Here is a 19,015-nt window from a genome sequence, read left to right as displayed (position 1 = left end):
ATGCCTTTCAATCTTGTCAAATTCATTAACTTCTAGTGTTAATTCCAGGTCTGTATTAGCTTTCTGCCATAGAAAGGAGTCACTGTAGCTTGGCTCCTCTAATTTTTAATTATGCTTTGTTTTCTGGTCCCATTGGAAGCTTTTCTTTTATCCCTGTTAGGAGTGGTGGAAGCATTTTGTTCATATTATGATGAGGGAAGGAAGGCTGAAACCTCCCTTCCTTGTGAAACACAGCCTTGACAGGAATACAAGGTCCTCTTCCCTTAATATTACTTAAAACCACACCTGGTCACTTGAAGTAAAACATTATGTCATGGGTGGTAAGGCTCTTAAATATGCATCCGTGTATTCAGCCGAAATTGACCACTCCCACGCTGCATGATTAACATTAATAGATCTTGCTGCGCTTACCAAGTGCTGCTGTTACAAGGCTGAGAAGTGTCTCTAGGGTATTGCAGAGTATGAGAAACCATTCTGCATCTATATAGACCCCAGTAATGGATTATGCTAGTGGTAAGTGATATCATTAGGCCATTATAAGGCTCTGTGAAAAGACAACATAACAGCTGGGGTAACAGGAGCATTTCCTTCTTCCCTTATCCCAGTCACTGCTCATGAATTATAGTGTGGAATTTCATTGACTCCTGATTCATGGGAGAAGCTGTTCGTGATCCCATTTACCTTTTTCAAAAGAAGCTCTTCTTGCTTTGAGTTTAGCATGTCAGCTGATCAGTGGAGCAATCTTTCTTGAATATACAAATTTGCATGCAAGTTTCCCACCCCCACTGCTTCAGATTTAAGATAATCTATCATGTTGATCAGGCACAATCCAAAGAAACAAAAGAAAAAAAGAGACAACAATATGTGGTACCTTAAAAACCACATGTATTTTAATGTAAGCTTTCATGGACACATCCACTTCATCAGACATATGAAAGGAAATTTTGGATGAAATATCAGTTTCACAAGTAGAATATTCTAAATGTTCATTGGCCCCTGGGTGTGTGGTACATCTACATGCAGATTTAACCTTCCTACACACACTTCTTCTTTCTCCCCCCATCATCTTTTCTCATGCCTAGTGTCTGTTTTCTGTCTTCTGGACAAATGTTTACAACAGTACCCTAAAATAACACGGGCCATAAATTACTGTATGTAGATGTACCATACACCTAAGATCCAACAAATATTTAGAATGTTCTACTTGTGAAACTGATATTCAACATTTCATTATGTTTCCGTATGTCTGATTAAATGGATGTGTCCATGAAAACTTACATCAAAATATAATAGTCTTTATGCCACATGTTTTTGTCTTTTGTTTTGTTTCTTTGGATTTTGCTTGACATGCTCGCACAGACTGACATGGTTATCTCTTCCAAAACTACTACCATGTTTTGAGAGAGAGAGAGAGAGAGAGAGAGAGAGAGAGAGTGTACATGTTTATATGGATGTATGTTTGCAAAAGGAAGAGATGAAGGGAGCATTACTTTAAAAAGACCATTTGATGCAATCTGCTGGGTAAAAGATCTGTGTATATGTATGGACTTAGAAATGAAGATTGCTTTCATTACTTCATTTCATCTGTCTGCCACTGTTTCTCAGTTCTTCCTCCACACTTCCTGACATACTGCCCATGTCATATTCCCTTTCCCTTCCCACCTCCTCTCAGTTCTCTTGTCGTTCTCTCTGCTTCAGTTTATCCTTCCTTCCCCATCTGCTAATTTACTGTGTTTTTCTGTGTAAAAGACACTACTTTTTCCTAAAATCATTACACTAAAAATTGAGGGGCGTCTTTTACATGGAAGTAAGCTGAGAACATGGAGAGAACAAAACTGCCCTACCTTGCCTCTGTAAACTGGTTTCCTTCAATCAGGGGGCTTAGCTGCCTCCAATCACGAGTCTTATGGAACTGACGTCAGCTGATGCTGAACAAACCAATTGGAACACACTTCGATGGAGGTGGAGCCTGTAGGCTCAGATTCAACAGGGACTCAAAATGTCTGACTATTCTGAGCCCAGAGGTGAATCCTCAAAGCTAGATTTTCTTAATTTTTGGATTAGGAAAGTGTGGGGGGTGTCTTATAAATGGGGGTGTGTTATAAATTGAAAAATACGGTACCTCTTTACTCTCTCTCCCTCCTGGTGCTGTTGTCCCTGCTATATCAGGAGTTTGGAAAGTTCACAACGTGAATCCTGGTGCAAATAAGGGAACAAAACAATTCTGGTTTTTGCTATACATGTGTTGCTTTTTAAAAAAGGGGTTGGCTCCCTTCTGCATTCCACCACATGTTTTTAACTGATACCTTGGAAGTACCTCAGCAATCCCATTTTGACGAAAAGCTGTCAACACTCTGACTGAGTGTTCCGTAGAAAGACAAACTTAAAATTTGTTACACAGAACTTTAGATATGTTGTTTCCAAGTAGTAGTTCTTGGGGCACTTCACAATACAACGCCTTTTCATGTTCAGGTAATGGGATAGCTTGCTGTTCTGAGGCAAAAGGTATATAAAGGATGAAAATACTTTCAAAATTATAATAAGAAGAGTGACTATAATGAAAACACAGGTGGGAGGCCTTATCACATCATGCTTTAGTACAAAAGAATATTTTAGCTTCTTAGAAAAATGTAAAGGCTGCTGTAATTTTGGGTTGTGGAGCAGTCAAATTATTTCATTTTAAATTGGATTTTAAATTATGTATGTTGGAAAGGTGGAAGCAAGGTGTTATAGAGGCTGAGACCTTATAAAAAGAGTTGAAGTCCTTAAACTCTTAGAGAATAATGCAAAGGTGAATGAAACTCAGAAATGTCTTTAGAAATCTAGTTTCAGTAAGAATTAAGAGGATTGAGAATTGATTAGAAACGATGAATACCAAGTGACTTAGGAAATTTATTTTGGACAAATTAATACTGTTCAAAAAATTCTGAAGAAGAAACAGAAAGCTATATCCTTATACAATTCAAAATACTGGAAAATAGATGATGTTAGTCTGTTTTGCCTTTTTGATATTTTATGCTCTCCTGGGTAGTAAAATAGTTCCCTCCCCCTCATCCTTCCACCTAGAGTCAAATATCATCCTTCCTAGGCAAGCTTTTAATTGACTTAGAGAGGTTAAGGCCATTATGGAATGATATATATTCTGAATTGAGTGAGCAGGTTTTTTATATTGGTATTTGTTTAATCCCTCCTTATTGGATTAAATTTTTTTTAAATTTTGATTGAAATCTTGTTGCTTAGTGAATTGCAGCAGATTAGGCCCATTGAGTTAGTGAAAATTTGGTAAATCAACTTTCTGTGGATTCCATTGATTCAGTGGACCGACTTTAGTATAACTTAATATGTTAAGCAACACAATTTGTGATGATGATGATGATGATGATTTATTTATTTATTTATTTATTTATTTATTTATTTATTTAACTTATATGCCGCCCACACTACCCAAAGGTCTCTGGGCGGCTTACAGCATTTAAAATGCAATAAAAATATGTAACAATTAAAATACAATTAATATATATATATAAAATTGCCATCGGACCCACAGCTAATATTATTTCAGTTAAAAACCTTCTGGAACAGGAAGGTTTTGACCTGGCGCCGAAATGTCATCAGTGTCGGCGCCAGACGAATCTCAGTCGGGAGGACATTCCATAGTCTGGGGGCAGCTGCCAAAAAGGCCCTTTGTCTACAAGCCGTCCCTCTTACCTCCTTAAGCGACGGCTCTTTCAAAAGGGCCCCCTGGCTAGATCTTAACTGCCGGGTAGGCTCATATGGAAGGATTTAAGCCTATATATCTTACTGTACAGTATTTTAAATATGTTTATTAAATTATTTCAATTTATTGTAATCCTTTTTGTGCCCCACCTTGCAGAGAAAGATAGCATATAAATGCAATAGATAAATAATAGTAATATATTTGGCTTTTTATTTTAATGAAGGTAAAACTACTACAAATAACTAAACACCAAAGGATAAGTAATGTGTAACTGACTGGGGGGCTCAATCAGTAGGGAATCTGTCTGCAGAGCCATAGGTAGGGAGTTTTATTCCCCATTGAGTCCCTTTAAAGAATAGCCAGGCTATGTACCCTTGAGCAAGCTGTACAGTCCTATAGCACCTCTAGAAAAATGGGATAGTAAACCACCTTTGAGGACTCTTTACCTAGAAAACTCTGGAAAGGATTGTCATAGATTAGAATTGTACCTAAAAAGCCAAGAGGAACACAGTGCACTGTAAGCCTAATAATATGAACAAAACCCATGTTTTCTTATTAAAAACACCCACCAACACTTTGCATACATGTTATAAAATATTAGTCATCTGTACAATATAAATGTTTATGATATCCAAATCACCTTAAATGAAATCCAAACCACATTAATTCAAAAATATATATAGCCACAGGGATGCCTAAAAGATTATTTCAAGGCTACACATATGTTTATAATATATACAATTCCTTTAGTAATAAATAACCATCCACTGGGAAGCCTGGACAATCATTCATACAAAGTGCTAAATTCATTCATAGAAGTGCTTATTTCATATAACATGAATTTTATTATGTATCTTATTATGCTTGTTTCCTTGAGAGATTTTAAACATCCTCACTGCTTCTCTTCAGAATCTAGTTTGCTGTGATAAATAGAGATGGGGTATTCATATTTGTGTACAAATACAAATATCCCCCCACAGGTGCGCATAACGAGGCTCACAATTCCACTGCTGCTGCACCCACCGGACTCCCTTCCTATTGCTCTGGAGCTCGAAGTTGATTAGCCACTCCTGGCAGAAGGCGGGATGACGAGCCTCTCTGCCAGGTCGAAGAGTGGTTAATCAATCCATCGCGAGCTCCGGAGCGATAGGAAGGGAAGTGTGAGACCCACAACAGCAGCGGAATGGTGAGTGGTTATCTGCACCTGTGTCTCTAATAACAAACTGTCCATAGCTGTTGACCAAGAGGCTTGCATATGAACTTCGTTTCCTTTTCTTTTTTAACCAAAGCGCTATTACCAACAAGGAATCTAAAGCATAAAGCATATGCATTCACATGCCATGCACCTTCAATAAAGCAATTGATTCAAATCATTGTTATTATTATTAGATACTCACAATCTTGCGGCTAATCAGTTTATACCTGTCTTTAAATATTCTCAAGGGTAAACCCTTGCAGCTGTTAAAACTTCTTTTGCCTGGAATGTGAATTATTTCTGCTTTAGATTCCTTGTTGGTAATACTGAGTCTTAGGGCTTTGATAAAGAAGATGGAAACCAAGTTCATATGCAAGTCTCTTGGTCAGCAGCTATGGACAGTTTGTTACCCAGAAATAAGGACAGTTTGTTATCGAGGCAAACTAGATTTGGAAGAGAAGCAGTGAGGATTTTTAAAAAAAGACTCTCAAGGAAACAAGCATAATAAGATGCATAATAAAATTCATACTATGTGAAATGAATTAAGGACTTATATGAATGAATTTAGCACTTTATATGAATGATGTCCAGGCTTCCCAGTGGATGGTTATTATTAAAGGAATTGTATATATTATAAACATGTGCATAGCCTTGACATAATCTTTTAGGCATCCCTGTGGCTATATATATTTTTAAATTAATGTGGTTTGGATTTCAAATAGATTAGAACTGACCTGACAGCATGTTATTGTTGTTGCGGATATATATGTTTCATTATCAGATTTTTAAGTAAATGGATGCTGCTATTAGATACAAAGATATTTGTAATACTTTCTTTCACAGTTAAGATCTTTCCATATCAACTTCTTGGTTGAAAAACACCTGTTTATGGAACCATATTTGATTTGTGGAACTACTTCATCTTTCCAGATCTTCTGCTAAGTGTTGTAGAATTCAACGAAACTAGTGGCTGGGTTTCACAATATTGGCTTATTTCTCTGTGATCGGCTAGGGCAGTGATGGCGAATCTTTTTGAGCCCGAGGGCCCAAAATGAAAAAAGAACCACCAAACCCACCAGCCCAGTGGGCAGTGGGTGGCGGTGGTGGTGGAGGAGGTGGAAGTGGCGGCGGAAGCGGGAATCCCAGGCATGGAGGTGCCTCCAGGCCCCACTATGGATCCGCCTCCAGTCGTGCCCAACCCCATGACTACCTATAGCTCGTCCGGCCCAGCGGCAGCTGCTCCAGATCCTGGCCTGCTGGCTGTTGGGGCACTAGTACTGCGGCTGCAGCTGCCTCCTCAGGTTTGGCTGCCGGGGGGGAGTGATCCAGCGACTTATGGCTTGCATGCCCCCAGAGAGGGCTCTGCATCCGAGATATGGCACGCGTGCCATTGGTTCACCATTGCTGAGCTAGGGAAGATTGCAGAGATTTGGACTGTTTTGTGACGTTGTGGTAGGGGACCTGCCACTTGCTGCCATTCTAGGGCCCTGTACTATATCTCCTCTCCCACTGAAATTAGCTCTGTTGTTCCCAAGAATTATTGAAAACAGTTGCCCTATCATGTAGCTAGCTTTTAGAATGAAGTTCTTCAGTTTAGAATGAAGGTCCGTGGAAGACCTTGTAAGCATATTCAGCTAAATGTGCTTACAGAGTTCTTGTAATTGCTGTTTTTCAACAATTCTGTGAGACAGGTTAGATTGAGGGAAGGAACTTCTCTAGGGCCAGAACTAGAGCTAGTGAAAATTCCCAGCCATGTGTATAGCCAATCAATCTCTAGATATTTATGTTGAAAGAAGGTCCCACTAAGTTCAATGAGTCCTGTTCCATGGGATGTAAGTATATGCTATAGTCTCTGTGTCCCCAAGTCAGGTACTGTGGTAGATTTACTTTGTATTGACTGTGAGGCATTAGTTTCATAAGATGAGTCTTAAAGAAAGGCCGGCTTCTGAATAGTACATATTTTGAACATTTTATGGTTTCTGGAACTCATTTTCTGTATCAGTGCATTGCAGGTGAAAATACTTTATCCCGAATGTGCCTTTCAGATTCTCCATGGAGTGGTCTGAAAGTACATGATGATATAGTTATAGTGATGATACAGAACCGGACCCACAGGAGGTCTCTGCAGGGATAACCCAGATAGAACCTGGGAACCATGGTGTAAATCTAACTGTTTGAGGCAATCAGGGAAGACCTTGTTGAATTAATGGGGCTTACATATTAATTTTTCCATGTATAAGATGCCCCAATGTATAAGATGCCCCCCACTTTTCTAACCCAAAATTTCTTTCATTGAAAGAGATTGGAGGGGGAAGGCAGGGATCAAAGTGCTTTTTGCAAAGAAAGTGTAGAGGGAAAGCAGGAATCGCTTTCTCCACCTTCTTTGCAAAACGTGGAGGGAGAAAGCAGCTTTTTGCAAAGAAAGTGTAGGAGGAAAGCAGGAATTGCTTTTCCCCTCCACTTTCTTGCCAGGAAGAAAGTATATAAAATGACCCTCAAATTTTCCTCTAATTATTTTAGGAAAAAGTGTCATTTTATATACGGAAAAATATGGTAGGTTGACTTATCAAAGACCCATTGATTTACTGGGTCTACTCTGGTTGACACTAACAATTGAATTTAGTCCAGTCTGTAAGCCTGTCTAAACAATGTTGGATAAAGAGTTGATTAATAGGAAGTATTTGTTAATGAGGCAGGGATACACTGAAAGTGAGCCAAGTACTTGATGGAACACCCTTAAGTTTGCAATTCTTTATTACCCAAGTAACAATAATGCAGTTTGACTATTTGCAATGCAAATATTCATGTTGTGCATTCATAGAAAAAGCCTTTCAGAAGACTTGAATTTACCTTGTTTACCTTTTGTTTTTCATATGTGATGTATTTTTGCCATAACATTTTTTTCTTCTCATATTTCAGAGTTCTATTCCTTGCTTTAAAAAAATGTTTGTGAATCACTACCTACAGAAAGTCTTTCTTTTTGACAGTGATAATTCTTGGAAACCCTTATTACTTGCTATTCTCTGTACATATACCTTTCACTGTTAAGCAGGATTGCATTCAAAAGAATGGGATACTAAAACTAACACTGCCCATGCATACATACTTGTCCATGAGTTCATAAGCCGGAATTAATTTTATATCTGGCAGGTTTGCTCTTTTGATCCCTGGTTTTTCACAAAATAAAGGCATATTAATATGAATACACAGGTTGTTAAATTGGATGGCCTTCTGAATCGCTGGCTTTCTCCTGAATCTATTTGTGAACTTGTTTACGTGAGCACTGAATCACAGGGTATTGTTAACAGAGCACTGTTGCTTGGTGTTCCTCTCATAGATGCCGTCTGCAAGGCAACTGGCCTTCTTGGAAGTTCTACTAATGGTTTTGTTTACATGAAAGTCCCACACAGGTGTCACTCACCCAAGCAGGCAACAGTGGTGCTGCAAGGCTGGCTGTTTAGCTCATCCATGTTGTGCTGAGGGTGAACTTTTACATCAGGGAGATTTCTCGGTGTCTTCTGTGACTGAGAATCCTGGAAACCTGTGGCCTGATGCCTGCTTGGTTCAGCAACGCCAAGCTGGTCAGTTTTAATGTACAATGAAAACAGAACTGAAAGAAAACACACCTTGGTTCTTCAGAAGCAGCATATTCCACTATATGTAAACTCAGCATATGCATCGAGATCCATCCAGTGTTTATACATTTTCCTTTATGGAAGAGATTTCTCTGTAGGAATACTGGCATCTGTGAATGATCCCTGTTTATCTTTCTAATCAAGTCAATGAAGGTGAATTAAAGAGTGCTGCTAGGGTCAGCTGACAATCAACTGTCTCAATAGCATGTTCCAAAGTTGCAAAATGACAGTATTTGTTACATTTAATTTTACCTTTCTTCCAGTTTGGCCAAGAGTGTGTACAACATGGTTCTGCTCCCCTATAGTCTGTCCTAATAGGAAACTTGTGAGGTAGGTTAGGCTGCAAGAGTATGACTCGTCCAAGGTCACCCAGTAAGTTTCGTGGTTGAGTAAAGATTTGAACCCATATTTTTAAAGTTCACTCCATCAGTCTAATCACTACACCAGACTGGAGCAGAAAGTTCACATCTCAGGATTTTCTGGCATCACAAAACATGTTACAATTATTTTTGGGGGGGCGGGCCTGAAATGACAGCAACTGTTTCGTTTGTTTATATTATTCATATGCTGCCTTCATAGAACAATCATACATTAATAAGTTTAAAACACCATAGAAAACTATGTATTAGAAAGCAATTAAACATTGGTCAAGGTTAAAAGCATTTTTAAAAAAACATTAAAAAAAACACATTTCAGAATATCTAAATTTCAAAAACAGAGCTTTCCCCCACTTATCTCTTAAAGGCCTGCCTGGAGAGGAGGGTCCTTGCTTAACAATGGATGAACAAGTGGGAGGGAGCCAGTTTGAATTTGGCAGGGGGGGGAATGCATTCCAAAGCCTGGCAGGAGCCACTGGGAAGGTCCTCTTACTTACCTTGAAATGGACATTAGATTTTCAGTGCAATGACCAAATAAATAAGAATTTTTATTTTTAAAAAAACACCAAGAAATATATTTTATTCAAAAGCAAGCCTAAAGGTTCAAAGGGCATTCAACATTCATTTTTGTGCGGCATAAAAGAGGAAACGGGGAAAAATTACTTCTTTGGTGTACAGTTTTCATTATTTCACAGCCAGTACAGACCATGGTCATGCTGGCCTTTATGTTCGTTCGGCTGTACCGCAGATAGCTAGGAGAGGAAATAACAGGCGATTAACAAAGCAGTCCCGCCAGAGGTAAGCTCTATGAAATCTAGTGGGTTTTATATCGTACAGTATGCCAAAGGATCAGTGGAACAAATCTATGGTAATAATGTCATTTCACAAAATCATTTTCTCTGTGAATTCATGCACTTTTGATTGAAGCTTTCTCATCAGCTGTCATTACTGGCCCTTTTGATTTTGAAAAGCAAGTAAGAGTCTCTGCATCCTGGCCTCTGCAGAGCTTTCTCAGAGCTTTATAAGAGGACACAGTAGTGTTGATGCTTTTTGAGATTACATTTAGTAAAGCCTTTTTTTTCTGATGTGTTTGTTAATGATAGCAAAACTCTGTTAATGGCTATGGATATTCTGGCACAATCAGGCACCCTGTGCTTTTTAGTTAGCACTCCAACCTTACTTAATCCTCTTTCAGGCCATTTCATGTTAAGCTTCCCTTTCATAATCAAATCTACGTCACTTGGGAGCTTGGCTACTGAATTTTGTTTTTAATTATAGTTGTCCACTTTTGAACAGCGTGCCTTAAAAAATTTGGAGCTGAAAAAAAAAGTTTTAAAAGACTTTTGGATGTATTTTAGGTTAAAATTTGTATATACAGATACACTCTCTGTGTGTGTGTGTGTGTGTGTGTGTGTGTGTGTGAGAGAGAGAGAGAGAGAGAGAGAGAGAGAGAAAGAGAGAGAGAGAGAGAGAGTGACACAGAGAAATTCATACTCATAGAGAATTTGAAGGCATTGCCAGTATCTGACAAGGAAAGATCACAGATCAGTGGAACAGAGGCCACAAGACCTTAGTATGTTGTATATAGGGCTGTGGCAAACCACAGATAAGAGAAACCACAGACAGAGATCCTGCAATACTATACTTGTCAATATGGATGAAGAGTTTTCAGTAGTATATATATTTATATAGAGAGAGGAATGATTAATATCAGATATCAGAAACCTTTATTAGGCATGTACAGAATAACAAATTAACAAGTAAGTCAAAATTAAAATTAGGCAAAATATAAATAGGATCTTTGTTCCATTATATAATCGTTCCTGAGTAGCTCCATTTTTACGTGCATGTTCTATTTGGTCGAATAACTCCCTGGTTGCTCAGTCGTGAATTTAAACCTTATAGTATGTAATCTCATCAGATTTTGCTCTTTTCCTCATTAGGACAGCGTTAAGAAAGAGCGCCACCCTAGTGGTAGTCTCCGTGTCCGTTGCCGACTCCTGGGGGCCCCGTGAGTAATGGAGTAATATAATTTGCCCTCAGGTCCTTATAACTAGGGCAGCTGCATATTAGGTGCTCCAAGGTTTCGGGGGTATTCCAAGTACAGTCTCGGCACCAGGTTGAGCTTACATTGTGAGAAAATGAAGCAGCCAGCTCTTGTGTTGGCATGACGTTGCATCTTGCTAGAGTAAAAGCACGTCGCAGCTGGGGATTTTCCAGGAAAGCCAAGTACCTGGGCATCTGTCCAATTGTAAACGGTAGTTCGGAAAAAAGAGGAGAGCGTGTTCTGGTGGCGGCTGCAATGTGGTTTTGTCTTTCAATGTCCATCAGCCATAGTACCAATAGTTTACAGGCATTATCAAGGTTAGCGTTGCCCAAGCATTCGGGGGAGAGACCTATAGACTGGTTTTTTTTGTAAAAAAGGTGGAGAGCTGAGCAAATGAACGAATCACTTAGCAGGGCTTCAATAAAAGGGGAGTGATCGGCCTTGAAAAGAATGACAAGCCAAAACTTGCAGAATCTGACCCAAGCCACATGCTCTAGGCTCAGCTGTCCTGCCTCTAACCGCAGAGTGGCATAAGCTACACAGTGAGCTACGTCAAAAAGTTTATATAGGAACACCGATAGAATGCGTTCCACCTCATAATTGAGGGCTGGCATCCAAAGTTGAATGGCGTAAAGAAGATGTGGGGTGACCTTGGTGTTAAAAACTTTTAACGCTGCGGGTATGTAGGAATTGCCTTGTACTAAGGTGAAGCGAAGAATGGATTGAGACAGAAGTTTGGCTGATTTGATGACTTTCGAACGTTGCTGTGTCCAGGTGAGTCTGTAGGAAAAGGTCAAGCCTAGGTAGTTAAAGAATTTGACTTGTTGGATAGGCTTGCCATTAAATGACCAGAATCAAGGTGTCCACCTTTTCTTGAAAACCAAAATTTTTGATTTGTCGAAATTTAGTTGTAGTAGGTTGGACTCCAGGTACTCTATGGTAGCAAGTACCAGACGTCTTAAGCTGATTTTTGTTCTAGAAATCAGGACCATGTCATCTGCGTAGAGGAGCAAGTAGACTGGGGTGTTGTTAAGTTTAGGGCAATGGGAGTCAATGTCAACCAGATAAGGTGATAGGTCATTCAAGAAAAGGTTAAACAGGGTGAGAGCGATCACGCAACCCTGTTTTACTCCCCTGGTGGTGGTAATATTTTCAGTAAGATTGGCTTGATCATCATACCTAACTTGGCAGGATGTGGTAGCATATAGACGTTGGATCAAGAAAAGAAGTTTGTTGTCGATTCCCAGCTTTTTGAGTTTTGCCCAAAGAAGGTTTCTGTTTATGAGATCAAAAGCTGCTATAAGGTCCAGAAATGCAGTAAATAGTCTTGAGTGGGGGCTGGCCAGCTGTTTCTCGGCAAGATGAAATAATATCAGGCATTGTTCCAGGGTGTATCTCCCGGCACTAAATCCAGCTTGTTCTGGACCTAGGATGGAATGATTAATATTATAAATATTGTAATGCTTTGTGTATTGTTGAAAGCACTGTACATTGAGTATACCCATCAATTTATTTATTTATTTATTTATTTATTTATTTATTTATTTATTTATTTATTTATTTATTTATTTATATTGAGACATCCTGTTCCAGTCCTCCAAAGCACAAAGACTGGGGAATATTCCAATGAGTCTGTATGTTCCTTTCTCCTACTTACACCAACTCATCTCTTTTTCTCTTGAACTGATTCCTCCCTTTCCTGCTTTACCCTGCTTTCTTATAAATTTAGAAGTGATTCTGCATACTGTTATTCAATCACTTATGATAATAAATTCATATCCTAGTTTGGATGCAATTTAGGGAAATGGTAGAATGAAGAGCGGAAATACATGGAAATACAGGCCCAAGACCATTTTTCATTCTGTCCTGGATCATCATAGTACAGTGGTGCCTCGCATAGCGACGTTAATCTGTGCAGCAAAAATTGCTGCTAAGCGATTTCATCGCTATGCGATTTTAAAAAGCCCATAGAAATGCATTAAAACCTGTTTAATGCATTCCTATGGGCAAAAAACTGACCTCAAAGCGAAGATCCTCCATACGGCGGCCATTTTTGCTGCCTCTAAAGCGAGGAACCGGTGCGAAAACACAGCGGGCGGCCTTTTTTTTAACCCAGCGGCCATTTAGGAACCGCGTATCAGCTGTTTAAAAATCATCGCTTTGCGATGATCGGTAAGCAAAACAGGGAACCGATCATCGCAAAGCGATAAAACCCCATAGGAAACACCGCAATGAGATCGCAAAAGCGATCGCAAAAAGTTAATCGCTCTGCGGTTTCGTCGCTAAATGGAGCACCTGTTAAGTGAGGCACCACTGTACTGTAATTGCTCTGACAAGAGAATAGAGGGGAAACCAAGGTTTTAATGTTTTGCCATTGTATGTGTCAGATTAGTATTTCAGACATCACAGAAAGAGGAAAATTATCAAGATATTCTTGCACAGTACCTTAATTTCAAAGTGTTATATTTTATGCCAGCAGTTAAAACAGCAACATTTCTATGCAATATGATTTGCATTTCAAATTGCAATCTAATGGTGGCATTCCAGCTGGTTCATGATTTTCTGGTTCAGTATGTTTTACAGTATATATACTGTACTTAACGTGGCTTGCATTGTGGTTCTTCATTATATGTACAGAGAGACAAAGATAGACAGATGGACAGACAGAATAATGGGACAGTCCCGTGCTTCAACTGTTACGACTAGTACCTTACAGCATTAGCCATATTTTGCCTAATGTGGGTGTCATGCAAATTAGTGCAAACCAGAAGAAAGAGGAAGCAAAGAACAGGTGACTGGAAGGAAGGCCTAATAGCCCAATGGCATATTCTCCATCCTCTAAACAGGGATTTATATCTGTTACATAGAAGGTTTGCCCTGATATTAAACAATATGAGCAGGCTGAGTGCAGGGAATGGCAAAGTTCACATGCCCACTACTTGCTTGTGTTCCAGAGAAACTTCCCAATCGATGCCTCAGTGCGGCAAACACAGCAGCCAAAAGGCAAACAGCCTGACTCTTCCGAATGGGACTCTGGAAGGTTCTGGATTGCTTTGCCAGCCATTTAACTGTTCCTGGCTTACATGCAGTGTCATTCTAACAGATGTGACCCAAGTGTCTTCTCTTCCCTGTTCCTATACAGCTACTTGAAAACCAGCTCTGCAGAGTTCCCAGAATCACAGGGAGAGTCTTGATGAGTTTGGCACACTCCAATTTAAGGCATCCTCCCAAATATAGAGGTTGTCAGTGGGTGGGTGGGTGGCGGGTGTAGTTTCTCTCTTTACTCTCCCCATATATGCTGGAGGCAAATGCCAGAAAAATATTTATTCCATCAAGCTATATGGAATCCGACACTTGGCAGAGATTTTGGATTCTTGAGAATTTAATATACTTAAATATATTTTCGAAATGAATAACTGCTCTTTAAAGGGAAGCAGAGTTACTGAAAAATAATGTAGGTTTGTGAAAGACAGAAAATCAAAGCAGCCAGAATTAATAATTTGGCTATAATTTATTGAACTTTGTAAAAAAAAAAAAAAAAGCCCACACAACTAAACATATTGTATGTACAAGTCTTATTTGATTGTTTTGAAATCTGGAACCATCAGTATGGCTGTAGGAGAGAGCCTAGATTGGCTCCCCTCCTTTGTCACCAATCAAATGGAAGAGTTTCCTGCTTGCCTATAGAAGCTACATGAGAGCCGACATGCCCCTGCTCCCCTAAGGAAAGTGACAAAGGGCTGATCTGCCCCCTGCAATCATGTTAATGATTTCACCTTTTGGAATAACTGAATAAGGCTTTAGTCAAGGCACCTGGTATCTAACCTACAGATTCAACTTATTTTACATTTTATTTTATTTGAGCAAGAAGCCATCCCCATTCATGTCTCAGCAGTCCAATTAGGGCTATTCCAAGTTTGTGCCCCATGGGGCAGTTGCTGCTCTCCCACCAGGATAGCTGTTAACTCAGAGGTGAGCTGGAGAGAAAAGAGATGGATCTCCTTCAGTCCCAGGGGAGCAAGAGGAAGGGATGTAAAAGAGGACCAAATCATCCACTTAATATTATTGAAGCAACTTCTAACCAGATGTATTTCATGCTCATGTGTGAGAGAGCGAGTAGTACTCTGTGATCATTTCTCTGGTGTGTTCTGGAATTATCCGACTGCTTCCATCTGTTCTCAGATATATATCCATCTGTACCAACTACACGGATTAAATGAAAAACACTCATTCATACAAATGGAATACTTTTTTTTCCTAATGGAAAATAACAGGAGCAGAGTCTTAGGTCTCGATCAGGGCTGCAAAGGATTGCAACAAACCCTTTGGACAAAGCCACTCACCCCAGTACACAAGGGTCTTGGTGTAGATAGACTGTACTCCATTTCCCAAACTAGCTCTTTTCTCTCAAAAGCTACATGCACAATTGCTGGTTTGCAATTGCTCATTGCAGGAATGTTGTTGAGTATTGTCACCTTGCATTCTTACTCACAAAATAAAAATCAGGAGTTTGAAACTGAGAAGAAATACATTTGTGATTTTCAGCCTTAAAATAAAATTGTCTAAATGTTTGTAGAAAAACTTAAGTTGCTTTCTGAATGCCCTGCCTATACTAGTCGAGTAGGGATAATAACATTATGATCCATATACTCAATGAGAAATGGGAGAACATACATGGGATGACTTGTTTGGGTCAACGTGGCATGAGTTTGGTGCTATTTTACACTGATGAACTTGGCTTTGGGAAATAAGCTTTTAGTGGCCAAATATCACTTGTGTTAATCAGGCAATCCAGAATCTGATCTCCTGAAATTTCTAGCTGATCTGCTTGAGTGATTAACAGGTTATCTGAGCAGCCCAAGTGCATGTAGTTATTCAAACTTTAGACCAGAAACAAACATTTGACTAGACATAGCATGTGACTGGAAGAGGAAAATCCTTAACTAATGAAAGTTTCTTGAGCATTATTACATCAGGAATGTCTCTCACCTCTTGGAATATTCAAATTAGTTTCCTTTGTTTGTTTGTTGATATGTCGTCAGGGCTTAAGCATGGAGTTTAATTCCCTTGAAGTCATTTTTCATCAACCTGGGAAGACTGCCTCAGTCTCATCTCTGCAATGTCCTTTCGGCTCATTCTAATTATGTGCTATCTCTAATGTCTCTTTCTGGAGTTGGTCAGCTTTTAATTGGGTTTTTGCAATCGGTGTCTCCTAATGGCTTATGAGGTAGTGTTAGATTTATGTTCCTGGTGTACATTAGATTTTTTTTCCTAAAAAGATGGACCAAGGAACCTGCTGCTTTGACTTCCCTTTCTTTTGTTTCTCTGAGGCTTACACAGAATGCCTGTGGTTCATCTCAGTAGGACCGTTTGCAAATGGTGAGAACAAGAACTATTAGAAAATCATAGCCTGGAAAATTATGCTTGAAAATTAATGATTGCTGTCATAGTTGTAAACTATCTTCCCATAGTTATATTGGTTAAGATGGGGAATGGACAATAACTGAGATGGCTGGTTTATATTGTCTAAGAAAAAGGGTCAAACCGTTCTAACTTTCCAATTCTGAGTGAGTGTATGAGCTTAGCCTGGGTGGTTGCACCTGATAACACCCGTGTCTTTTTCTCACGCTTCCCTCCTGCATTACTTCTTGAAGCAACACACATACAACAGGAAATTAAGATCCAGCCTCCCCTGCTTTTCTCCTTCCCTTTCACCTGCCTTATTTATATCTTGCCTGATAAAGAGATTTTCTTCTCAAACTGCACATAGTTGTATGTGTTTTTGTTCATTGTTCTGTGTCCTTTTTCTGTTGGCCAGATACAGGCATAGTCTCAGTATAGATTCCAATAGTTACTTGTTCTTAATAGTTTATTAAAAGTAATTCTTTAGGGTTTTTTTTTACTTTTCAATGGCAAACTAAATTGTTACTTTGTTTAAAAATGCAATGGAAACTAACTAGCTACAAATCTGTAGTGCAAAACATACTCTTCACCCATCTACTTTGTTGTCACATCAGTACCCAACACAAAGGACAAAGCAAAAGCCTGTGAGGCAGCACGTCAGATGTTGAACCAAGAGGTATTCCATCACCATTTAGTGAGACCACACCACTGTAACTCTAGGATTTTAGAAAGTACCTGTAAAGTTAGAAGGGTTTTTTTTTTTGTAATTATATCTTCTTTATTGGGAAGATAAATTGACATTATTATCAATAATTTATTATTTCCAAGCCTTCTAAAAATTGGATAAGTAAAATATGGGATGCTGTGTTTGGGTTTTGACTAAAGTTAAAAACATTATTTCCCTTTATTATGTATATGTATCTATTTTATATTGATTTGATTTTACTGGTCTTTGACCGTAATAAAGTATAGTGTACTACTTTATGTTTTGAATTGCCTGCTAATCTGATTTCCTAACAAACCTGTTTTTCTATGATGTATTGATCTAATTGTAAGTGTGGACATATCGCTATGCACCTAATTTTCGGTTGATACCAAAATAGTCTTAATCCTGGATTGTGATCAAATGTATTCCAAGACAGTGATACAAACAAAATAACTGTTGAACGTTATGAAGCATGATGTGAAAATAATAGCACTAATATTTATATTGAGTCATTTCCAGTAAAATAGTATTGTTGTACAGTATTTGAATCATCTGAGTCAACAAATACCTCACGAAGTAAAGAGTAGAAACCAACAGGAATGTGAACTATCTCATTTTTTAAAAATTCGAAAAGCCTTTTGTGTTATTAAAATATTTTTTAAGCATTACAACATTCAAACAAATAAAACAGTGGAAAATCATGAATTGTGAATTACTAGCAAGAAGAATAACAAAAAAAATTCTTACATGATCAGGTAAAGTGGCAATGTCTCCAAAAGTCTTCTAGGCCTCAGGTTTTTTTTTTCCCCTTCCTTTTTCTCATTCTTTCTATAAATGTGAGGGGAAGATATGAATAGGCAAAGATCAGTAGCTTATGAGCAAAATAACAGCAGACATATTTTGGAATTAGGGAACGGAACAACAGAAAATGTTCTGGTATTACTCCTTATTGCATAAGAAGAGATGATGAAATCATATTTCTGTTGAAATCTTCATTTTACAATGCTCTGCAAGTTCTCAAAATCACAGAACTAGCTGTTCAATGTAAATTAAGCTACACGAAACTGTATTGTTCCTGCATATCCCCTGCTGGATGGTTTATTTCAGTGGTTCTTAACCTTTGTTACTCGGATGCTTTTGAACTGCAACTCCCAGAAACCCCAGTCAGCACAGCTGGTGGTGAAGGCTTCTGGGAGTTGCAGTCCGAAACTCCTGAGTAACCCAAGGTTAAGAACCAGTGGTTTATTTCATAGCATTTCTGAGATGAAGGGAATTTAGTGGCCACTTTTGGATGTTGTGGCAAGTCACAGAATTCTGGCTTATTGACAGTGACCAGTAGACTGTGAAAAGAACTAAAGAATAATTGGGATTCTACTCCCCACCCACCCCAATTATTTTATCTGACCAAACATGTGTGTGAGTGAGTATTAGCAAGTCAGAGGCTTGACTACTGGTGAGTTCAAAAGTCACAGTAACAGCAATTAAAAAACACAACTACTCACCCCAAGCCACAAAGACATAAAAATGAGATCCAAATAATAACAGTAACCAGTAATACAAAATATTAGCCATTCCTGCTGCCAAGCAAAAGTGACCATGCAGCATACCTGAGCACAATGCTCAATCTTAATAATAAGACAAGGTTCCCACTGTTCCTGGCTTACTATAAAGTCCCAATGCGCATCAGTCATGTTCATGTGTAATGTACATGTGCCTAAGAATCTTGAAATTGTTGTAGATCAAAAGCTGAATATGAGCCAACAGTGCGATATGACTGCAAAAAATTAAATGTTATTTTAGGCTCCATTACCAGAAGTGTGGTCTCCAAATCCTATGATGTACCAGTCTCCCTCTATTCAGCACTAATTAAGTCTCATCTAGAGTACTGTGTTCAATTCTAGACACCACAGTTTAACAAGGATGCCAACAAGCTA

The 19,015-nt window shown here is 38.8% G+C and overlaps 1 protein-coding gene across 20 annotated transcripts in view; it reads left to right on the top strand.

Annotated features, from left to right (window-relative positions):
- SLC4A10 (solute carrier family 4 member 10) overlaps positions 1 to 19,015 on the top strand; it is a 233,026-nt gene that overhangs the window by 115,247 nt on the left and 98,764 nt on the right. The window lies entirely within an intron of this gene.

The sequence above is a fragment of the Pogona vitticeps genome, chromosome 1 (genome assembly GCF_051106095.1).
Source record: "Pogona vitticeps strain Pit_001003342236 chromosome 1, PviZW2.1, whole genome shotgun sequence".
Taxonomy (NCBI): domain Eukaryota; kingdom Metazoa; phylum Chordata; class Lepidosauria; order Squamata; family Agamidae; genus Pogona; species Pogona vitticeps.
The sequence above is the reverse complement of the archived record's forward strand: the minus strand, read 5'-3'. Positions and strand labels throughout refer to the sequence as shown.